Source organism: Telopea speciosissima, chromosome 7, assembly GCF_018873765.1.
Source record: "Telopea speciosissima isolate NSW1024214 ecotype Mountain lineage chromosome 7, Tspe_v1, whole genome shotgun sequence".
Classification (NCBI taxonomy): Eukaryota; Viridiplantae; Streptophyta; class Magnoliopsida; order Proteales; family Proteaceae; genus Telopea; species Telopea speciosissima.
The window spans coordinates 51,197,207-51,222,646 of record NC_057922.1 but is presented as its reverse complement, the minus strand read 5'-3'; the positions used below and the strand labels follow the sequence as shown (position 1 = coordinate 51,222,646).

Sequence of the window (25,440 nt, the reverse complement as noted above, 5' to 3'; positions counted from 1 at the left end):
CCATCCTGGATGAGTCCCGTGTTGGCTTCTGCCCTAAAGGCTTACTCGACAAAGAAATATCGAAATGGCAGTGTTGCCTAGTAGGTCACTTCCTTGGCGCTCGCCCCCCCTTTTATGTGGTCAAATCTTCCCTTCTGAAACAATGGCGCGCCGTTGGTGCTGTTTACTCCTACCTGCTTTCCAGTGGTATCTTCTTTTCCGGTTCTCTGATGAATCCGACAAGGTTAGAGCTCTGGAGGGTGGGCCATGGCAAATTGGCAAGAAGCCAATCTTTCTTAGACAATGGGACCCTCACTCCTCCCTTAGCAAAATCAATTTGAAGACCATCCCCATCTGGATCAACCTTCCCGGTCTCCCTTTTCATTATTGGTGCGCCACTGGCCTCAGCCTCGTTGGATCGACCATCGGAACCCCTCTCTTCTCCGACGAGCGAACCAAGATGATGGACAGACTCTCTTACGCCAGAATTTGCATCGAGCTCAGCGCTGACGTGCCTCCTCCTGACTTTGTCACTATCGTGGAAGAAGAAGGCCACTCCTTCTCTCAGCGAGTCCTTTACGAATGGCTCCCTCACCACTGCTCCCACTGCAAATTGTTTGGCCATCCATGGAAGCTTTGCTGCCCTGCTCCTGGTGATCCAACGGCTACGCCAAACCCTACTGCTGAAGACCCTCTCTCGATCGAAGACACTGGCCTTGGTGGTTCTCCTGGAGAAAAGTCATCACTGGACGAAGCTGCTGCTGTTCTCGTACCTGCCGTTGCCACTGCCTCTGTTGTTCAACGGTCTGAAGAGCCTTCGAATTTCGCCACTCTCGCAGCTCTCCACACAGAAGCCTCTCCTGCACCCTCCCGTGGCCGGAGAAAGAAAAGACACCGTCAACGGAATCCTTCTCTGGTCTCTGACATGGCCCCAACCAGTGACGAGCTGCCCGATGCCCACCAAACTTGCAGAACTCCTGATCCTGGCCACAACAGGTTCACAGTTCTCCAGTCTCTCGAGCACGACGCCGATTGCGACTTCACAGTCTCGCCTACCCCTCCTGGGCCTTCGAAGTACCTTGATGCTGAGCTGCAGGCTTACCTTGCAGAGCTGCCTGTTGCCTCCCTTACCCCTGCAGATCTGCCTTCTACCTCCACTTCGCCTTCAAAGTCCACCCCTAACCCTTTTGTTAACCAAAGACAAAACCCCCCCTCTGCTTATCCCCCTTCTCCTTCCCCTTTTAGCTTTCGTCCCTCGCCGTTAACGAGGTCTCCCCCAGTCAACCCTCCCCCCCTAGCAAATCCCCTTTCCACGTGTCCTCCTACCCCCACTTTCACCCCATCCCTCATTTTGCCCCACTGTCACGCAACACTCTCCCTACCCGACCCGATAACTGCTCCCAATTCCTTTTCCCAAATCGGGTCCAACCTTGAACCCCTGCTGAACCACTTGGTTCAAACCTTGGCCCCCTTACTGGTTCCTGCACCTTCCTCCCCTCTTGTCTACTTTCCCCCCTTAAGAGAGTATCGCTTGCGGGCCCGCAGTGTCCCCCCCGGTTCCCGTGTTAGTCCCACAATGGGTTGGCTGCCTCCCCCTCCTCCTTGCTTATGATCCCTTGGACCATTTGGAATGTCCGTGGCCTTAATGCCCCGGCCAAACATGCTGAAATTCGCTCCCGCCTAAAATCCTCCAAATCACCTCTCTGTTGCCTCCTTGAAACCAAAGTTCTTGAGCCCAACTTCTCTCGTATTGCCACTTCCTTAGCTCCCTCCTGGTCCCTCCTAACCAACTACAACCACTCTCCCAACGGCCGTATTTGGGTTCTCTGGAATCCCTCCAAATTCCATATCTCTGTCATCTCCTCCTCCCCCCAACTCCTCCACCCTAACATCTCAGACCACCTAGATAACCATCTCTTCTTTTTCACCGTGGTTTATGCCTTCAACCGTCACCCGGATCGGCTCCCCTTATGGGACGACATCCGTTCCCTTTCCTCGTCCGTTGGATCCTCTCCATGGGGCGTTGGGGGAGACTTCAATGTCGTCAGATTCAGCCATGAAAAGTTGGGTGGCTCCCCCATAGACCACCATGCCGTTGATGCCTTCAACTCTTACCTTGAGGGCTCTGGGCTAAACGACCTCAGATGGTCGGGTGCTGACTTTTCTTGGCACAATAAGCGCTCTGGCCCCAACCGAGTTGCCTGCAAGCTTGACAGAGTTCTCGTAAATGAACCTTGGCTCTCCTCCCTCCACTCCTCCTATGCTTCTTTTGACCTTCTAGGCCTTTCCGACCACTCCCCCATCTCTCTTTTTGTCCTCCCCTTCTTATCCTTTGGTCCCAAGCCCTTCAAATTCTTTGACATGTGGATCTCTCACCCAGACTTTCTCCCTGTTGTTCAGACTGCTTGGGACATTCCTGTCCATTCCTTCTCCTTCCCCCTCCTAGCCTTCTCCTTAAAGCTCAAAAATGCCAAAGCTGCCCTCAAATCCTGGAACTTCTCCACTTTTGGTAACATTTCCTCTCGTGTCTCCTCTTGCCATGACACCCTCTCCTCCATTCAATCCCGTCTTCAATCTGACCCTCTCAATTCCTCCCTCGCTGAGGAAGAGACTCTTGCTACTTCTGAGCTGTCCTCTGTGCTTTCCCAAGAAGAAAGCTTCCTTAAGCAAAAATCCCGCGTCAAATGGCTTGAGCTTGGTGACTCAAACACCGCCTTCTTTCATCGCTCCCTTAAAGCCCGATCCAACTTCAATTCCATCCTCTCCCTTACCTCCTCTGATGGCTCTACCCTCTCCTCTGTGGATGACATTAAATCTGAAGTCGTGGCCTATTTCAAGAATATTTTCAGCCCCCCTCCCCCCATCCAACCCTCCCAATCCATCTTCCCTAAAAACCTCTTAAACAAATTCATCCCTTCCCACCTTCTAAAGTCCCTTAGCTCCATCCCCTCTGATTCTGAGATTGCCTTTGCTGTCCGCTCCCATAAGGCTAGCAAAGCTCCCGGCCCGAATGGCTTCAGCATGGGGTTCTTCTCCACTTGCTGGGACATCATTGGTGAGGAGCTAACCAAAGCCATCAAGAGCTTCTTCTTCAACCCCCACCAGATCCATAGCATCAACCATACCTTTCTTTGCCTCATCCCTAAGTCTCTTGGTGCCTCTTCTATGTCCAATTTCAGGCCCATCTCCCTTTGTAATCTCCTCTATAAGTTCATTGCCAAAGTTCTCCCCAACCGCCTTCATCTTGTCATCGACTCCCTTGTTAGCCCCAACCAGTCCGCCTTCATCTCAGGGCGAAGCATCGCGGACAATATCATCCTTTACTAGGAAATTGTCCGAGGTTTTGACCACAAATCTCACTCCCCGTTTGCCCTCCTGAAAATTGATATCCATAAGGCTTTTGACTCCATCCGTTGGGATTTCATCACCAAAGTTCTCCTCAATATGTCATTTCCTCCCATCTTTGTCAACTGGATTCACTCCTGTATTTCCACTCCCCACTTCTCTGTTCTTCTGAATGGCAGCCCCGCTGGATTCTTCCCATCCTCCGTTGGTATTCGCCAAGGCTGCCCCCTCTCCCCCTTCCTTTTTTGCTTGTCCTTGGAGGTTCTCTCTCGCTCCATCCAATCCAAAACCAACCTTCATCTCATCTCCCCCATCCCCAAGTGTAAGCCTACCAGCTTGACCCACCTTGCCTTCGCCGATGATCTCATGATCTTCTCCAAGGCTGACCCCCTCTCCATTGAGTCCATCAAGTCCTCCCTTCGCCTTTTCCAGGACCTCTCCGGCCTCCGCATCAACCTCCTCAAGTCCCACATCTTCCTTGCTAGGATTTCAGACACCTCCATAGCCTCCCTCACCGCCCTCACCGGCTTTACCCTCGGCACCCTTCCCGTCCGATACCTTGGCCTTCCCCTTATCCCTGCTAGGCTCACAACCCACCATTGCTCCCCCATTTCAGATCTCCTCTGCAAGAGGCTTCAGCTTTGGAAAGCCAAGCTTCTATCGTATGCAGGGCGGCTCGAGCTCATCAGATCGGTTCTCCAATCTTGTTACATCTACTGGAGTGGTGTCTTTGGTCTCCCCAAGGCCACCATCAAGGCAGCGGAATCTATTATGTGTACTTTCCTCTGGAAAGGTGTGGACTCAGGCAGATTCCTTCACCCCAAGAGCTGGTCTTCCCTTTGCCTTCCCAAATCTGAAGGAGGGCTTGGGCTTCGAAGGATAAAAGATGTCAACATTGCTGGTTCGATCAAGCTCATCTAGAAACTCCTCTCCAACAAAACCAGCATTTGGTCTTCTTGGGTGTATGCAGGGCCTCTCCGTAGGGACTCTATTTGGACTGTTAGCTTAGTGGCAGACTCCTCTTGGGTGTGGCGCAGGATCCTCCAAGTGAGGCATATTACCAGAGAGGCCATTTCTTGTAGGATCGACGATGGTATGTCCACCTCTCTTTGGCTGGACAAGTGGCACCCCTCTGGTGTTCTCTCTTCATTTGTCAGCCCCCGGGATATTTACACCTCTGGATTGGACAGATCTGCCTCAGTTGCCTCCATCATCACCGGAGGCTATTGGTCCCCTCCTTCTTACCCCCTCCCCTGGCAGATCTTTGGAGCTCCCTCCCCCCCATCCCCCTTGGACACCGAGGTAGAGGTGACACCATCTTGTGGCTCCCTTCCCCATCGGGCAGCTTCAGTTCCTACTCTACTTGGGATATGGTTAGACATAGAGGGACCCCCTGTCCTTGGTACAGAGTTGTTTGGTTCAAAGGGCACATCCCTCGTCACAGTCTCACAGCTTGGCGCGCTCTTGCGAACTGCCTCCCCACTCAGGCTTTCCTCATTCACCAGCACTTGCAGGTCCCTCCCAGCTGCTGCCTCTATTGGAATGGCATTGAAGATACAGATCATCTGTTCTTCTCTTGCCCCTTTGCCGCCTCCCTTTGGACCCGTGTTCTCCGGCATTGCTGGCCTAACCGCCGTAGCCCTCTTCCTCTCTACAGAGAATGGGTTTGGATTGATATGATGTTTGGAGTGAAGACGATTTGTGATTCGGTTGGCAAGCTTGCCTTTTGTGCCGCTATCTCTCACATTTGGATGGAACGCAATCTTAGAAGATGGAAGTCCAAATCCCGCTCTTTCGACCAGATTTGGAATGCCATCTTTTTTTATGTCTCATCTAAAGTTAGCTCCCTTCCCCACTCTTGTGTTTTGGATACCCCAAAGAACAGGCTCATTGTTGTCTCCTGGGGCCTCCCTCTTTCCTTTTTGCACCCTAGCTAGCCTCTAGCTTCGGTTGTTTGCCTTCGGGCTTGTATATTCCTTCTCCTTTCTTCGTAATTTAATTGTTATTCATCCAAAAAAAAAAAGGTTTTATAGAATTAGCCTTCTAAACAAACAAGGAAACAAAAATAGAAACAAACTGAAATTAGAAACTACCTAATATACTTTCTAAAACTGAAAATAGAACCTAAACTATGGCAGCATTAGGATAGAATCTTTCTCCACTTGATGGGCCCACCAAATCTTCTAAAAAATATCTCAACACAAGGAAAATATGGGCTGTGACACTGTTCACGTGAACAGTAACGTAAACAGTGTTTTGGCCTCTTCTTCCTCATGTGTTGTCCTACATCACACTAACACCTCTTCATCCCATGGTTTAGTAAAACCACACCACATACTCCTCAACTATCATACTAGCTTGTTGCAATTGTGAGAACTAAAGATGCATATGTTGCTTGTAGTGTGGGGCATGTAAGAATCTCTGGTTCATGTCGTCTTTCATCTCAGCCCAGGTGTAGACCAACCCAATACCTCAAGTCCCTGATTCTGCTGTTGATACTTGAACCACCAGACTCGAGTTTTACCCTTCAACTTGACTTTAGCGAATAAAAGCTTCTAGCCTCAATCAAACCATATCATCGAAAGAATACCTCCAAGCTATGAGTCCAGTCAAGGTATTGCTCCGGATTATTGTCCCCATAAAAGTTGAGGACATCTAACTTGGCCCCTCTTTCAGCTCCATAGGAAGGTTCGTCGAAAGGTTAGCCAACCACATATGGTGGTGGTGGCAGGGCAACGTGAGATGGGCCCTGTGTATTGGAATTAGAGGAATCCCCAGATTGAATTGAGTTTTTTCCTCTATCGAAAGGTGACAGCCTATTAATGGAAGCTTGTAGAGATGCCATTAGGGTCTGAAGAGAAGTGACTGTTGTGTTGAGGTTATCAACCTGGTCTCTGAGATTAACAATGTATGCTCGAGTTTCCTCCTTATAGGAGTTGAGTTCTGAATCACCTCACTATTGACCACCATGGTTAATGGTACAGAAAAGGATTATCGGATCTAACACCAATTAATGTAAACCCAGGTCACAAAACCCCCCAATTTCGGTTTGCTATGGGCATACCCAAGTGAATAAATCCAATATAAGGGAGGAGTGGCAATTTCATAATTTCAGAAACAACTTAATCACCTTAAGCATAAGGTAAATGATTAAAAGGACCAAATTGTAAATTAATTTTGAGGACTATTCCGGAATTTACAAATAAAGTGGGTCATAAAACAGAAACCCGCTTAAGAATCAGGGGCATGAGTGATTTAGTGAAATGGTCCTTAAATGTAAACAAATAAAGGTCATCTTCAACCTCCCAACCCACACAGATCCAGCAGTAAAGAGTTTTTTTATGATCGACCTAACCACTCAACCAGGGCTCCAAATCACAGGAGGATTTAAGAACAGGTTCACAATCCCTAACTCTATCGAATCCAAGCCACAGAAACTCCAGCCAGCAAGTATCAATTTAAAAATAGATTTCTAAAATCGGAAATAACCATAGTTGCAGACTTGCAGGTCACAGTTAGATTTCAGATAAAGATGTCTCAGCAAGAAGAGTTTCAGAATTCCAGAACCTCAGACTAGGGTCGCCTAGGATAAAGAGAGAAAAAAAAGGAAGGAAGGAAGCAGAGAGACCAACTCTCCTATGGTTGAAACCAGTGTAACTACGCAAAAAAAATATATAACAAGGAGAAGGAACAAGAAAGAAAAGAAGAAGAAAGAAGAAAGAGAAACAGGAATGAAACGGAGAACTAAAAAACTCACCAGAGAGGGAAGACACCGAACAAGAGAGATTGGGAGATAAGAGGGAAGGTCACCTGACCAGCGGCCACACCACGGCAACAGCCTTGTCGCTAAGTGCTTAGGCACCCCTCCACTGCCTTGGGTCACCTTGCCGCCTTGACAACTATGGTAAGAGGGATGGTTAAAAAATAGCAAACCAGCAACCAATCAATGGAATGAAGAGAAATCAATGACAGACACTTATGTACCAGATTTGAGTTCAATCAGATTACCAGATACCCAGCTATGATGAAATCCAAGTTTCAAAATAATAGTGGGAAAACAGGGGAGTCACTTGTAGCAAGAAAGAAAGAACAGCAGCAAGGATAAAAAAAAAAAGAACAGGAATACCAGCAAATAAAAATGGAAGAGAAGAAGGAAAGGGAGAAGGGTACCTGTCGGCCAAATCAGTAACTCGCCAAGCCCACACACAATTCCACTACTGTGATAACCAACTCAATCTCTAAATTTAATTCCAAAATCCTTCTCTCCATCATTGGTTACATAATATAAAAGGGTAAATTACACGACACCACCTGAAAATCGAACGATACTCAACTCACTGTTTTTTGAAAATACTCAACCGTCCCCCTCTACAGTAACGGTGTTAACTTAAATCAAACCAAGACATGGAATGACATATTTACCCTTTAGATTTAAACAAATAAAACAAATGAAAATTGATTTCCTCTCTCTTCCATCTTCTTCTTCTCTTATTCTCTGCTAGGGCATTCTAAGCCTTTCTCTGCTACGGTAAGTCCTATCCACTCTCTTCCATCCTTAGAAGCCAATGAATCTGTTGTCTTCTCATCGGAATCACTGGTTTTTCTTTTGGATTAGTCTCCATTCTTAGGTCTAGCGCTGGGTATAAATGTAGGAATGCTGAACCTAGATCTGTTTCTGTTGTTTGGGAGAGGAATATCATCAGTGGCGGTGGCATCAACAATGGGAATCGTGTTGCTTCTGATGGAGATCAGAACAGATAAAGTGATGGGGTTTGTTGGAATTCAGACTGGTTTTGGATCCGGTGGAAGGAGAAAATCGTTGAGGAAGACTTATTCCTTCTGATCGCCAAGGTCTTCAATGGTAACTCTTCTGCGTCTTAATTTTCTTTTAGTATTTATCTTCCAATTTGAATTGGAAAAGAGAGAGGAAGCCAATGAAGCAGTGGGTCTTCTTTACGATCAGGTGTTTGCTGATGTAGAAGGGAAAACAGTAAGAAAATAGATAAAGATGAGTTTGGGGGAATTGTGAAAGATATTCTTGAGAAATTTGCGGGGAACAGCATGAGGCTAACCCTGTTTTTCATGATCTTGACGGTTGATGAAGGTGGGTACATATTCAACCTGATTCCAGAAATTGTTGTTTCTACAATACACACAAATGAGATTGAGTTGCAGGTCATGTGAGGAAGAGGATCTATTTTGGGGTTTTTAGATTCAAGGGTAAAATAGTAACTCTACACTGGTCAAGGGTAGTTTAGGTATTTAAATATATTTAACTTGCTGACTTCATAAGTTAACCGCATAAAACTAACGGTAGGGACTAAATTGTAATATAGAGCTCTAATATAAGGGGACAGTTGAGTATTTTCAAAAAACAGGGGGTGAGTTGAGTATCGTTTGATTTCCAGGGGGTGTCGTTTAATTTACCCAATATAAAAATGTTAACAAAACAGGAACTTCGTGAATGGCTTGAATGATCAATGAGATCAATCAAGCTCTCTATTTATAATAATAATAATAAAAGAGATTACAAATGAAAACACTGTTCACGATACTATTCACGACACTGCTCACGACACTGTTCATATAAACAGTGTCACAGCCCAAATTACAATCCTACCCTTGTTCAAAAGTACATAAATAAAGCATAAATAAAAAACCCAAAATACCCTTATAATATCGGGTAACACATCTCAACACTCCCCCTCAAGTTGGGGCATAGATATCACACATGCCCAACTTGACTAGACTAGGATAAAACAACTTCCCACTCAACCCTTTGGTGAAGACATCAGCCAGTTGATCTCCAGACTTCACAAAAGGAATACAAATCTGCCCACTCTCTAACTTCTCCTTGATGAAGTGTCTGTCAATCTCCACATGTTTGGTACGGTCATGCTGCACTGGATTGTGGGCAATGCTAATTGCTGCTTTGTTGTCACAGTACAACATCATTGGAAGATGAACAGAACCATGAATATCAAGGAGTAAACTCTGAAGCCACAGTAACTCACATATGCCCTGGGCCATAGCATGGAATTCAGCTTCAGCACTAGATCTTGCCACAACATTTTGCTTTTTACTCCGCCATGTGACTAGATTTCCTCCAACAAAAGTACAATAGCCAGAGGTAGATTTCCTGTCAGGGTTACCACCCCAGTCAGCATCTGTGTAAGCCTCAATGCGAAGATGGTCATGAGGAGACAAAAGGATCCCCTTTCCTGGAGCTGACTTCAAGTAATGGAGAATACGAAGAACAGCAGCCATGTGAGTGGAATAAGGATCATATATGAACTGGCTCACAAGACTCACAGCAATGGCAATATCTGGTCTGGTGTGGGAGAGATAAATTAGCTTGCCCACCAATCGTTGATATCTACCCTTATCAACAGGTTCACCATCCTTCTCTTGCAGACGGGTAGTAGCTTCCAAGGGAGTATCACAAGGATGACAACCAAGCAAACCAGTCTCTGATAGTAAATCTAGAACATACTTTCTCTGGGAGAGAAAGATGCCTTTTGGAGAATGGGCAACTTCAATCCCAAGAAAATATCTTAGCTGTCCTAGATCTTTTATGTCAAATTCCCGTCCCAAGAAAGCCTTCAGGTGAGAAACTTCATCTATATCATTACCAGTCACAACTATGTCATCAACATAAACTATGAGAAGAGTGACCTTTTCTCCCTTTCGCTTGATGAACAGAGTATGATCAGCATGACTCTGTTTGTATCCACAGGAGACCATGGCTTTATGAAACCTACCAAACCATGCCCGTGGAGATTGCTTCAACCCATAGAGTGCCCTTTTGAGCCTACAAACTTTCCCATGGGTCTTGTCAGAGGAAAAACCCGGAGGAACATCCATACAAACCTCCTCTTCCAACTCCCCATGAAGAAATGCATTTTTTACATCCAACTGCTGTAGGTCCCAGCCAAAGTTGACAGCACAAGACAGTAAGACCCGGACAGTGTTCAACTTTGCAACAGAGGCAAATGTCTCCTGGTAGTCGATCCCATAAGTCTAAGTGAAGCCTCTGGCCACAAGCCTGGCTTTATATCTATCCACAGTTCCATCTGACTTCTGCTTGACAACAAATACCCATTTGCACCCGACTGGTTTCTTACCCGAAGGAAGAACAACTAGCTCCCATGTCTCATTTTTAAGTAAGGCCGTCATTTCTTCCATCATGGCTGCTTTCCACTTTGGATCTGCAATCGCCTGCTGCCATTTCTGAGGAATAGAAACAGAGGAAAGAGAAGAAACAAATGCACGATAGGAAGGAGATAAAGCATCATAGGAAACAACATTGGAGATGGGGTGTTGGGTGCATGACCTAACGCCTTTACGAACAGCGATAGGTAAGTCAAGGGAAGGATCCTTACCAGATGATGTAGTAGGGTCTGGATCTGGATCAAGTGCAGGGATTGTGGAGGTGGTATGGTGGTGGTGGTAGTCTCAACTTGTCCTGTGCGCTCCCGGGTATATACCTTATCAACAGGGATTTGACTGACTGGTCTACGCTCCCCCTGAATAGGAGCCACTATAGGAGCTGAAGTTACAGAGGGCTCCCCCTGAATAGAAGCCGGAAGAATAGCAGACACATCTTCAAAACCCTGATCCTGCTCCCCCCTGAAGAGGTGTCTGGGAATAATATGACAAGGACTCATGGAAGACAATATCCATGGAGACAAAAGTACGACGAGAAGGTGGATGCTAACACTTGTATCCTTTCTGGGTGGCAGAATAGCCCAGAAAAATACACCGAATGCTCCGTGGAGCAAATTTCCCATGAGGATGATGATTGCGGACATAGCCAACACAACCAAAAACTTTGGGGGGGAACCACAAAGGAGGAGGAACCCTGGAGGAGATCAACGGGGGAACGACCATCAAGGACACGGGTAGGCACACGGTTGATGAGATAAGCAGCGGTAAGAATGGCATCACCCTAGTAGTGAGAAGGAACCTGCCGTGCAAACATAATGGCCCGGGCTACCTCAAGGAGATGTCTATTTTTCCTTTCAGCAACCCCATTCTGGGCAGGTGTGTCAACACAGCTGGTCTGATGGACAATACCATGTGCAGCCAAATAAAGTTGGAACCGACCCTCCATGTACTCTCTGCCATTATCACGCGTAAATGCGCAAGGTGGCATTGAATTGGGTCTGAACCATACGATGAAATAATCGAAAACAAGAAGACCTCACTTTTATGGCTCATCATGTACACCCAGTGGCACGCAGTATAACAATCAATAAACGAGACAAACCATCGATGACCGTAAAGGGAAGTACAACGGGGGGCCCCACACATCGAATGAACCAAAGCAAAAGGAAACTCACTTCTTTTATTTAATGAAGAATAATCGGAACGAGTTTGTTTGGCCAAAACACAAGCCTCACATAAAAACTTATTCCTATTACAATGCTTAATCAAGCTCGGAAACAAAAGAGACAAAGTACTAAGGGATGGATGACCAAGTCGGCAGCGAGATGAAGGTCGGGGGACGAGGTGGATCAGTAAATGATGAGTCAGAGAGGAAGCCAAATGCAAAGTAGAAGGCTGACCGGTCAAGTAAGTAGAGACCACCCCGCATCTTACCACCCCAATCGTACGTCCCGTCTCCAAATCCTGTATGACACAATGAGAAGGGAAAAAAGTCGCTTTAGCTTCGAGATCTCTAGTTAGACTACTAATAGAGAGAAGGTTAGTAGAAAAGGACGGAACATGCAAAACATATTTTAATGAAAGGGTAGGGGAGCAGCGTATGGAACCCTTCCCATTAATAGGAGAAAGGGCACCATTAGCTACTCGAACACTGTCTTTGCCAGAAGATGGAGAATAAAGATGAAATACATGGGAGGAGCTACATGTGGTCAGTGCACCGAATCTATAATCCAAGGATCGGATACACCGATGCACACGATCATCGACCGAGTACCGAGGCAAAATTAGAACCAGGAGGGGCAGCAGGTGTAGATGCCGTAGTGGAGGCAACGGAAGAGGCCTGTAGCATGCGACGGAAAGCTAGGAGCTCATCCTGAGTAAGCCCAATGTCAGATGAAGGGGCAGCAGCAGGAGGAGTAGGAGAATCAGCCATATGAGCCTTGGGCTTAAACTTCCCACGGGCTTTCTTTTCCTCAAAATCAGCAGGCTTCCCATGGAGCTTCCAGCATTGAGCCTTAGTATGATAGAGCCTGTTGCAGTGTTCACACTTGACAGGACCTTTAGGGACAGCAGGACAACCATCAGTAGTGGTAAGAGAAGGAGTACTGGAAGCAACTTGCAAGGCGGAGCAATCAACAGTAGAGGAATGTAGCATAGCAGCCCGACGAGATTCCTCATTATGAACCAAGGCAAAGGCTTGTTCTAGGGATGGAAAAGGGGACTGCCCAAGTACTTGCACCCGAATAGGATCAAACTCCATATTTAGTCCAGCCAAAAAATCATAGAAACGTATTTTGTCAACGTGTTTGCGATAGGCAGCCAGATCAGTAGCAGTAGAGGGCTGATAGTCGGAGTAATGATCCAATTGCTGCCACATGTTCTTGAGGGCAGCATAGTATTTGGAGATAGAGAGCTCCTATTGGGTAGTGGCATTAGCCTTCTTTCTAATCTCATAGACCTGTGCATCATTCCCCGTGCGACCATAAGTCTCTTTGGCACCATTCCAGATAGTATGGGCAGTGTCCAGTAGAAGAAAATTGTCTGAGATATCCCCTTGCATAGAATGGATCAAGTAGGACATCACCATCGCATCATTCGATAACCACTTGTTGAGCTGAGAACCCTCTTCCACTGGTTTAGTTGTTGTCCCAAGAAGATGGCCAGTGAGGCCACGGCCAGCTACTGTCAAATAGGTAGACCGAGACCACTTCAGGTAGTTGGAGCCATCAAGTTTGATTGGGGCAGCAAGGGGAAGAAAATCAGTCCGGGGCTGGCCATCAATGCCGGAAGAGGCGAAGAAGAATCTGAACCAGTCATTGCAGCAGTAACCAATCTTCAATGAAGCGGAACAGCCAAAAATATCCAAAAAATTCTGGAATCGAATTCCCAATAGAAAAGGGTTGTATTGGAGCAAAAAATCTCAGATATGTAGGCTGGGAATGATGTCGAATGAAGGCAGCAAGGGTGCCAATCAGATGCAGCAGGAACCAGCAGCCCAACCCCAAGATCGCTTAATGTCAAGGTTTTGAAAAAAACCCTGAGAAGAGAGATCGATAAGGGGCTGGGGTCTTCAACCAGTCTGATGAAGTGAATAGGGGCTAAGAACAATATCAAATAAAGATCCCACAATAGAAGATGCAGCCGAAACAGATGTAGAGGCCTAATCTCCAAAAAAATAGGAATCTTCAAATCGCAGACAGTGCTTCAGCTCCACTCGATCCAAAAAAGAGGCATAAAAAAGGAGGTATATTGGGGCAGCAGCTAGATCATTTCGATCACCTCAGTAGTGCTGCCCTAATGGGAGAAGAAGAACCAAAAGAAAGGAAGAAAGAAGAAGGGAAGAAGCTCGATGGAGGGAAGGAGAAAAAAATCGAAAGGAGGGAGGTGGGTTTTGAAAACCTAGATCAGAATGTATTTGGCTCTGATGCCATGTTAACAAAACAGGAATTTCGTGAATGGCTTGAATGATCAATGAGATCAATCAAGCTCTCTATTTATAATAATAATAATAATAAAAGATATTACAAATGAAAACACTGTTCACGATACTATTCACGACACTGTTCACGACGTTCACATGAACAGTATCACAGCCCAAATTACAATCCTACCCTTGTTCAAAAGTACATAAATAAAGCATAAATAAAAAACCCAAAATACCCTTATAATATCGGGTAACACATCTCAACAAAAAAGAAAAACAAGACTTCTACTCAAACTCTAAAACTAAAGGAGTCTAACTCTACCCACTAAGAAACGTATTCAAAGTAAAATAAAATATTACAAGATAAATCCAAATAAATAAATAAACTACTACCAACCCTTATTAGACCAAAAACCCGGGTTGTGTCGGTTTTGTCTGGGCTTGGGTTTTCGGGTCGTGCTGGTCCAACCATTCTATTGCCACAGCATCAAAGCCACGCTATGGGTTAAGAGTATTCTTGAGATCACAAAAAGTTTGACGAAGTTAGTTTTAAACTTAAAAATCCATATTGGATCAAACAATGAGTGGTTCTTTGTTATCCTTCTTTAATTTTTTAACTGAATGAAGTTTAGAGTCCATGTATGCATAGATATGCTCTGAAGCTGCTCATGACTATAGAATATATTTAACTTCCACTATTATGTTTTGGACGCATGGGATGAAACAACAAATAAAACAAAACATTATATGAGAACCTCATCCTGCCTTCTACTACAGTGATTCCTTTAAGGGCACAACCCCTCCTAGCATAATCGGAAAATGCTGTGGATGGAAAATGGCAAACACTTGAAAGTAGAATAACCCTGACCAGCTCTGTTAGAGGGCATTGCCTCAACCTCCTCCTATAATGTGACACATCCAGGGGGGACTAAAAGGGAGAAAGCATACGTTGGAATATAAAACTCATGTAAATTATTAATTGCAATGCACACAAAAAAATTCCATGATAGAGAATGAAAAATTAGGATCTCTCACTCAAAAGAAAGGGTTTTCAATTGATCAAATTATATTCAACAAAAAAGTTGTTGATTTTAATCATTATTTTTCTTATATTGTTGTTGCTACTACTACTGATTATTCCTTTTCTTTGCATGACCTACCAAGGAAGGGCTACAAGCAATTGACAACAACTACAGAATAGAGTTGGATAAATCAAGCAACATCAGCTACAAGAGCTAACATTTCAAAAGCAATTCCTGAACACTCCTGCCAACAGAGATATGATAGGGATGTAAAGGTCTTTAGACACACCTGCAACAAGAACTTACTAAAAGAAGTGACTACATTTCATATAATAAATTGATTAAAAAATAATTCTCATTAAATGAAAAATCACCAATTTATCAAAACAAGCAATAATAAGAAGCAAGAAGTGGTAACCAGTAGCCAAAATAAGCTCTAGAGAGAAAATTGTCCAATTTATCAAATAGTAATAACCAAGTTCAACCACAATATGACAATGAAAACCCTAAAAGAAAAAAGAACTTCCACGGAATTTGAACTCCACTCACTAATTAGTCATTACTTCTAAAGCAAGTCTTGGCCATGGACTTTGAAAGTTCATCTGCTTTCTAACACAAAAAGAACAAGCTTTACTTACCAAAAAAAAAAGGATAAGCTTCGTAGACTTGGCCAAGTTGTTTAACCAATTCCAAATCCAGTAAACCATTTTTTTTATTGTACTAGTTCATTTTTTATTATTTTCTGAATTGGACTCTCAACAAGCAATAACACGAACAACAGGGAGGGGAAGGAACATGATGGAGGCCAGATGCATAAAGAAGTTATTTTAAACTTCAATAAGTCTTAAGTTGGGTTACACATTTTCTGGGACTTTGATTCAGTTGATTTTGTTTGGTATAGGCTCCTTGTGAGCCAAAATTATGGTAGGATTAGTCTATTTAGGTTCAGTTGGTTTTCTTAATTTGTATCTGTTTCTTTATTACTTAAAGAAGTTCTAGTTGAGATAGGTCTATTTTAGTTTTTAACGAATTAGATTCAATATGTGATGCAGGGCATTTTTGGCCTAAGATTGGAAACCATGGGCAAGCCAGGAGAGCCCCAGCCAGCCTCTGTGTGGCCTCTATGCTGGTAGGTTCACCCCCCTGCATGATGGACTGAAGCGGATCCCACATGGCCCTTAAAATTCTTTAGAATAATAAATTGGATAGTCTTTTTCTTTTACTTCTTTAATATTTTCGCATTCCTTGGTGTACTAATGTATCTCTTTAAATTCTTAGATTAGGAGTCCAAGAGATTGAAGGCTAGTATTTAATGTTTTATGGGAGTTAGTTTCTAGGTGAGTAATTAGTTTAGAATAGTGTGCTAGTCATTAATGTTTCTTGTTAAAGTCCAAGAGTCATTTTCTTCTTTAAATACTCACATATCCAACCGTTTGTAACATGTTGAATTGAATTATTGAATGAAACAAAAGTTGGAGCCTTGGTGGCCAGACCTGCGTTGAAGCAGTCCACTTCCCCTATGCTACCCCTATTCTCCATCCTCTTTCAACCCTCAATAATCAGATTTAAATCGAATGCTCATAGTAGGACAGATCCTGGTGTGCTAGTCCTCCCAGACTGCACGAATATGGGTATGTCTTGTTTAGTAGGTTTAGGAGTTCTAGAGTGAGTCAATTAGTTTATCTAGAGCTGTATACCCATACAAACATTTGTGGATTTTCTAATGGAATTTTGTTTTGGATATTAGTCTGTGGCTGTGTCTACAACCTAAACAGCAGGCTGGAAGTTATCCCCTCTTCTTTTGCAGCTAGCGAATCTATCTTTCCTCTTAGGGATTCTTTCATCTCCTTTCTTCTTCTCTCTCCTTTAAGGTTTCTTATACATTTGATGCAACAACAAGGTTCTTCAGATCCAAATCTAGGTTCAGATTCTCTATTCCATATTTGCAGATCAGAATATTGTTGAAATCTTTTCCTTTCCCAATTCAGATTAGTATTTCAAATTATAATCTAGTTGTGCTTTCTGAATTCCCAATTGGTTTCTAAGTTTTGTTTCCCAATCATAGTTGTCAAGGCAACGCTTGGCATCCAGGAGCGTTGGTCACCTTGTTGGTGTCACCTTGCGTCCAGGCCCCTCCAACGCCTTGGGTTGCCTAGAAGCCGTGACAACTATGATTGGGAAACAAAACTTAGAAACCAACAAGGCGTTGGAGGGGGGCCTGGACACAAGGTGGCACCAACAAGGTGACGATTGGCGTCCAGGAGCCTGAGTCGCCTTGTTGGTGTCACCATGTGTCCAGGCCCCTCCAACACCTTGGGTCGCCTAGACAAAGTGACAACTATGTTCCCAATTACTTCCTAATTGACCCAGCATAAGCATAAATGAACTGGAATGCCCCAGTTAGATTCCTAATTCGATTAAGAGTCTTATATTGAGTCTTTTTTAGTTTAGAACATCATAATCCTGGTAGGCATAGGATTCCTCATCCTTAATCCCAGTCAGACCAAAATCATTGTTTGACAAGGCTTCATAACTCAAGAGTCCTACTTAAATTAGGATTCTTCTAGAGAGACTTATTGTGTAATTAGGATTTCATCCTGGTCCAACCGGGATTCTTTCTCATGCTCCAACAAAACAACAAACTGAACAAAGACAATAATAATATATTATAAGAAAATACACTAGACCAGCTAAGCTTTTTTTTTTTTTGGGAGGGGGGTTGGTAATTGACAAGCTAAGAGAAATCGCCTATTTGACCAAATAGTTGTAGTCATAATAGTAATTTAATATTTGCAAATAAAAAAAAGACACTTAATTCAATTGCAGCTCTCATGATCATCGTGGATTCACATTACTCCACATATCAAATATCATAGTTGTCACTGCGTCTAGGAGACCCAAGGTATTGGAGGATGCCTGAACACAAAGCAACACAAAGAAGGCGCCCACCTAAGCGGCCAAGGCCAGATTTTGTATAATTTCTATTTCAATTTCGGATTGATTTCATGAAATAGTCAACAAATAGACTTTTGTACAAAAAATTGAAATTGTTTTGGTTGTATCAAAATGAAATATTACAAGAATAAAACAAATCCATTTGGTAGTTCAATTTCTGAGAATAGATTCTCCATATTGCTTTGGGAAGGGTGATGGTGCTGGTGGTAGTGGCAGTGGGGTAGTGGCAGTGGCGGTGGTAGTGGGGTGGGGGTGGTGGTGGCGGTGGTGGTAGTGGTGGCAATGGTGATGGTGTTGAAGTGGTGGCAATGGCGATGATGGTGGTGTTGGGGTTGTGGTGGTAGCGTTTGCGGGGTGGTGGTGGCAATGGTGGCAGTGGGGTGGTGATGAGACCATTAGGAGAAGAAAAAGGGTGGTGTTTTATTTTTAACAGGATTACTACTTTACCCATCAAATTAACCATGTGTTCATTAAAAAGCAAGAGTGAAATCAAATGAAATTGAAATTCTGGAGCAGCTCCTCAGCTATCAGAATTTCTATTCCACTTGATTTCTATTTCACTGTAATAAGGTGCAAAAATCAAACCAAACAATTTCCGAAATAGAAATCACCCCCTGAAATTGAAATAGAAATCATACCAAATCAGGCTTAAGGCGCCTTGACAACTATGTCCAATATGCATAACTGAAATTTGCTTCAGATTTTGGAGCTATACAGCAACAATCAGGATGCAACATGCTCCCTGACAAAAGTCTCTTGGTCAATATGATGCAAAATAATGGAGGATGTTTCTGAAGCAATGCTCGATCCTGATCGGTAACATAAACTTGTTACTTGCAATGTCATGAAAGAGAGAGGGGGTGGAAGAGAAGACAACAGTCAAGTTTAAAAGTGAACCCACAGGCTTAAAAGTGCTGGATTTACTCAGAATTACATGGATCTGAATCCGATAGTTTGAAAGAAGCCTGCCTGTACCAGGAGCTGAAACCTCACTGGACCTTCCTTAAGTATATTTCCCTTTAAAGAAAACTGTTAACAGCCCTTAGAACTGAATGCTTGAGTGATTCTATCGATCACCCAAGCCCCTTTATTTATATTAACTTGAAGTAACTGATCAAAGTACAAATAGGAATAATAACACCTCAGTCCTAGTCCTACTAGGAATTCCTAATACAACTAGGAATGCCAGAATAGGACTCAGCTGAGGATAAAACAATAAAAATAAAATAAAAGACAAGAATCCAATCTGACTAGTACTACTCCTAACATGACTAGGACTAATCCTAATCAGCTAGGACTAGTAGGACTAATCCCAATCCAACTAGGACTGCTTACCCCAATCGGGTAAGCAGCCTATTTCAACACTCCCCCTCAAGTTGGAGCAAAGATGTCGATCATGCCCAACTTGACTAGATTAGGATGAAACAATTTTCTAGACAATCCCTTGGTGAAAATATCAGCAAGTTGATCCGCAAATGTCACAAAGGGAATACAAATCAGCCCAGCTTCTAACTTCTCTTTGATGAAATGCCTATCCACCTCAACATGCTTGGTACGATCATGCTGTACTGGGTTGTGTGCTATGCTGATGGCAGCCTTATTGTCACAGTACAACATCATAGGAAGACGAATAGGAACACCAAGATCTTGTAGCAAACCTTTAAGCCATAGTAACTCACAAATACCTTGTGCCATAGCTCGAAACTCAGCTTCGGCACTAGAACGAGCAACCACATTTTGCTTCTTGCTACGCCATGTGACAAGATTTCCACCTACAAAGGAGCAATACCCAGAAATAGACTTCCGATCAGCAGAACCCGCCCAATCAGCATCAGTGTATGCTTCTATCCGTAGATGACCATGCGTAGACAAAAGAATTCCTTTTCCAGGAGCTGACTTCAAATAGTGAAAGATACGAAGAACAGCCTCCATATGAGAAGAGTAGGGATTATGCATAAACTGGCTCACAGTACTTACGGCGACAGCAATGTCAGGACGCGTGTGTGAAAGATAAATCAGCTTCCCTACAAGTCTTTGGTACCGGCCTTTATCAACAGGCTCACCCTCTTTCTCCTTGAGTCGAACAGTAGGGTCCATAGGAGTATCTGAAGGATGACAGCCTAGCAATCCGGTCTCAGCCAATAAGTCTAGGACATACTTCCTTTGGGAGAGAAAAATGCCTTTAGAAGATCTGGCTACTTCAATCCCAAGAAAGTATCGTAGTTTTCCTAGATCTTTAATCTCAAATTCTTGTCCAAGGAAGGTCTTCAACCGTCTGATCTCATCACCATCATTGCCAGTAACCACTATATCATCAACGTAGACTATAAGAACAGTGAGTTTTTCACCAACCCTCTTTATAAAGAGTGTGTGATCAGCATTACTCTGCTTATAGCCCACAGAAATCATGGCCTTGTGGAACCGGCCAAACCATGCTCGAGGTGACTGCTTCAGCCCATAAAGTGCGCGCTTCAGTCTGCATATTTTTCCTTGGTTTCTGTCACAAGAGAACCCTGGTGGAATGTCCATATACACCTCCTCATCCAGTGTTCCATTTAGGAAGGCATTTTTTACATCTAGTTGCTGCAAATCCCATCCAAGGTTGACTGCACAAGATAATAACACACGAACAGTATTTAACTTTGCAACAGGTGCAAAAGTTTCCTGGTAATCAATGCCGTATGTCTGAGTGAACCCCTTGGCCACGAGTCGTGCTTTATACCTATCCACAGTGCCATCCACCTTCTGTTTCACTACAAACACCCATGTACATCCAACGGTTTTCTTCCCAGGTGGAAGAACCACAAGCTCCCATGTGTTATTTTTCTTCAAGGCGTCCATTTCTTCCATCATAGCTGCCTTCCACTTTCCGTCTGATAAAGCTTCCTGCCAATTGTTAGGAATACGAACAGAAGAAAGAGAGGAAATAAAGGCACGAAAGGATGGGGAAAGGGAATCATAAGCAACAACATGAGATATGGGATGCTGAGTGCAAGTTCTGACACCTTTGCGAAGAGCAATAGGTAAGTCAGGATCATTACCAGGTGGAGAGGCAGGTTCTGGATCCGGGTTCGGCAATTGGATGGGTACTGGAGCAACAGCTTGATTGAACCTCGCTTATGTTTCCTTGCATAGGTCTTCACATTACGGCATCAATCCTCCTCTCGAAATTCACTAATAGTCCTTTGGATAGGAGTCTGGACCGGGGTAGATTGCTCCCCCTGAATAGAAATGGTCTCCCCCTGTGTAGGAACCTCTTCCCCTGCCTCAGGGGGAGTTCTAGGGGCAGGCCGAACTGGTTCAGACTCATGGTAAACAGACTGAAGTGGAGGTGGAGAGTCAATAGTCAGCACATCTTCACTAACACTCTCCCCCTGAAGAGGTGGGGACACATAATATGGAACATGTTCATGAAAGACAACATCCATGCTGACAAAAGTCTGCGGGATGGAGGGTAGTAACATTTGTACCCCTTTTGGGTAGCGAGAATAACCCAGAAAATGCGGCGGAGGCTACGTGGGTCAAGTTTACCAGGGGACCTTGTATCCCTAGCATAACAAACGCATCCAAACACCTTAGGTGGGACTATAAAGGAAAAAGAGCCAAGTAATAGCTCAATGGGGGCTTTTGAAAGAAGAACCGATCGGGCAGCCTATTAATTAAATAGGTCTAGAGTGAGGCACAAGATCCCCCCAATAAAGGGAAGGGACAGTGCGAGCAAACATAAGGGCCCTGGAGGTGGCGGTTTTTTCTCTCCCACACCATTTTGGGTGGAGTGTCGACACACTGTCCGATGGAGGATTCCATGTGCAAGAAGGTATTTTTGGCCGACCTTCCATATACTCTTTCCCATTGTCACTCCTCAAAATTTGAAGAGTGGCATTAAACTGGGTCTTAATCATTTGATGAAAGTGTTGAAAACATAAAAAAACTTCACTCTTTATGTGCAGAAGGTAAACCCCAAGTGAACCTAGAATAGCAGTCAATGAAAGTGACATACCACCGATGGCCAGTCAGGGAAGCTTTCCTACTAGGCCCCCACACATCAGTATGAACAATATGAAATAAGGAAGAGGATCGTTTATTAGAAATAGGATAAGTTGAACGCATTTGTTTAGCCAAGACACAAGGCTCACAAAAAAAATCTTCCTTATTACAGTCTTTAACTAATGCTGGAAATAAATTGGATAAAGTACCTAAGGGGGGATGGCCTAGTCTAGAGTGCCATTTATGTAAATCAGAAGAGAAAGATGCCGAAGGCAAAGCCGGAGTAGGATCGCCATCAAGCAGGTACAATCCGCCATGCACTTTACCCGATCCAATCGTCTTCCCCGAGTCCAGGTCCTGAAAAACACAGTGAGTGGGAAAAAAGGTCACTTTACAATTTAGGGATTTAGTGATACGCTAATGGAAAGAAGGTTAGTTGTAAATTTGGGAATATGCAACACGGATGACAAGTAAGGGAAGGAGAACAACCAATGGATCCTTTCCCTGAGATGGAGGAGAGGGACCCATCAGCAATTTTGACTTTATCCTTACCAGAGGCAGGAGAATATGTATTAAAAAGGCTAGAAGAACCTGTCATGTGATCAGTAGCACCGGAGTCAATGATCCATGGAGTGGATACTACTGATGCACAATGACCAGCAAAAGAAATACCTGTATTTGGAGAATCCGCAGGTCTGGATCTGACTTATACTTGATCCAATTCTGCAGTCTTCAAATAGGAAGGTATGCACCAATAATAGCAGAAAATAATCTCCAAAAAAGGAAAGATCAATCTTCAAGTGTAGGAAGAACTTGATCTTCAAGAATGGAGGAGATCTGCCCAGATTAGGTCATACCAATAATCTTCGATCTTCAATAAGGTAGGATTGAGGGCAGCATCTAAATCTTCATCGGATCACCTCATAGTTGCTGCCCGAATGAGAGAGAGGAGCCGAGAGTGGTGGAGAAGAGAAAACCGGAAACCGTGGGGAGGGGAAAGTGAAAAATAAAAAACAAAAAGCGAGAAAGCTGCTCTTTAGATCGGAATTGGCTCGATACCATGTTAACACCCTTAGGCCAATGCTTGAGTGATTCTATCGATCACCCAAGCCCCTTTATTTATATTAACTTGAAGTAAACTGATCAAAGTACAAATAGGAATAATAACACCTCAGTCCTAGTCCTACTAGGAATTCCTAATACAACTAGGAATGCCAGAATAGGACTCAACTGAGGATAAAACAATAAAAATAAAATAAAAGAAAAGAATCCAATCTGACTAGTACTACTCCTAACATGACTAGGACTAATCCTAATCAGCTAGGACTAGTAGGACTAATCCCAATCCAACTAGGACTGCTTACCCCAATCGGGTAAGCAGCCTATTTCAACAAAAACAAAATTATAAAATCGGAAGAAGGCTATGGAAAAGGACAACAGAGCTAATACAAAGAAAACCACGCAACAGTTCAACACTCAGAATCTCTACAAAGCCATCATCATGCGCTCCCATCCATACAGGCCCATTACTGAAATAACCAAAAGCAAGTCATCCTCATGATTTCAAACAATATGGATCACTCAACTCAACTCAACTAAGCCTTATCACAACTAAATGGGGTCAACTAAGAGGATCCTCTTTGCTTCAACTCTATCCAACAGTCCAACACTCAGAATCTTTACAGAGCCACCATCATGTGCTCCCATCCATAGAGGGCCATTACTGAAATAACCAAAAGCAAGTCATCCTCATGAATTCAAACAATATGGATCATTCAACTCAACTCAACTCAACTCAACTAAGTCTAATCACAACTAAATGGAGTCAGCTAAACGGATCCTCTTTGCTTCAACTCTATCCAAAGTTACAAGGGTTGTCAATCCTAATCCATGCACGTCTTTTCTCACCACTTCTCCCAAAGTCATTTTAAGCCTTCCCCTTGCTCTATAAACACTTCAATCTGAACCATTTCACTCCTTACCATGCATTCAAAGGTCTTCGTTGCACACACCCATACCACCTCAACGATTTTCTCTCAAAACTTATCTTTCATCAAAGCTACACCTATCAACATAATCATTTCGGCTACACTAATTTTGTTTATGTTGTTTAGTCCCCACCCAACATTTAGCTCTGTACATCATTGAATGTCTTATAGCTGTCTTATAAGATTTACCATCGAGTTCTAGTGGTGAAAGATATGGATCACTCCAAAAAATAAAAATTGGAAAAAAAAAAAGCATAAGCCAATTCGCCAACTGGCCAAGAATAGGTGCAGCAACCATAACTATGTATTCATGTATTTTCAATAAAGAAATTAAACTTGAATCAAGCATGGCTTTACATTGTGAATCCCAAAAAACATAATTAGTCTGAATTTAAATTGTAGCTTTACTTGTTTTTTTTTTTTTTTTTTCTTTTTCTTTTCTGATTCGATAAAACAAATTTCTCCAATTCTCTACACCTTCTTAGAAGAAGCATAGACATCTGCGGGTAAGCTATTGTTGTGATGGGAAAAAAATAGGCTGACTGACTTGAGAACTTTCCTGACAATATAGCTCAAAATTTTCCTTCTTTACTATAAAGCTAAAGCACCATCACTTGCTAATTCTTCCATTTAAGCCATAAGCAGACAGCTCTGTATGTCAAACCCAAGGGAACAATATACAGCCTGAATATCCAAACTTAAAGTGGTTTATAACTAGCATTCTGTCCAAAATCAGCTCCCATGAAAAATTTAACCTCCTGAAAGAATTGGCATCAAAAAAGTTCTTTCAAACTGAATTTTCTCCAGCTTGTTCAATCAATTACTTGTAAAAAGATCTTAACAACATAAAACCATTTACACTTAGCATCCAAATCTTTGATCATTAAAGACCAGCTACAAATTGCCATCTTGCAGTCTACTATAGAGGAGAAAGCATTCTTTGAACTCACTAGTCAGAAGCATTCTCATAAAGTTTGAGCATCAAATAATCTGTGTTTATAACTTCAAAAACATTGGCTGATCACAGATTTTTGTTGCGATCTCAAACTATACAAATATTTAGAAACAAAGTTTTCCAGCTTCAAGCCATTACCCTACCAAAAGCAGAGTATATACCTTTTCCCCATCTAAAAAGACGATCTTTAGATGAGGTCATCATCCACTCGCATAATGCCCTTCCAAACCCCAACTAGATATGATGTCATCACTGTCTGAGATCCTACACTTTTATTATCATAGTCCAAATCTATATACAATTACATTTCCACATATCCATATCAAACAAACTGAACCTCCAAAATCACTTACCAAGGAAACCTTCTTTTCATTTTCCAATCCCAACATTTGAATTTCCAACTTATAATCCCTACAAGTTTTTCTTCACTCACCTCCCCCCATCCCCCCCCCCCCAAAAAAAAAAAAAAACAACAAAAAACAGGATTTCACAAAATTAAAAGTCTCTGGTACCATTTTAAGAGAAAGGGTCTTCAATGAGTCTGTTGGACCAAGACCCTCCTACAATCACAACAGATGCGGTACACCAATTGGTTCCACCAAGCACATGATAACATGA

General features: G+C 43.3%; 1 protein-coding gene across 1 annotated transcript in view; it reads right to left on the bottom strand.

Moving 5' to 3' along the window:
* LOC122669746 overlaps positions 1–25,440 on the bottom strand; it is a 32,062-nt gene that overhangs the window by 6,200 nt on the left and 422 nt on the right. The gene's annotated exons all lie outside the window — the stretch shown is intronic.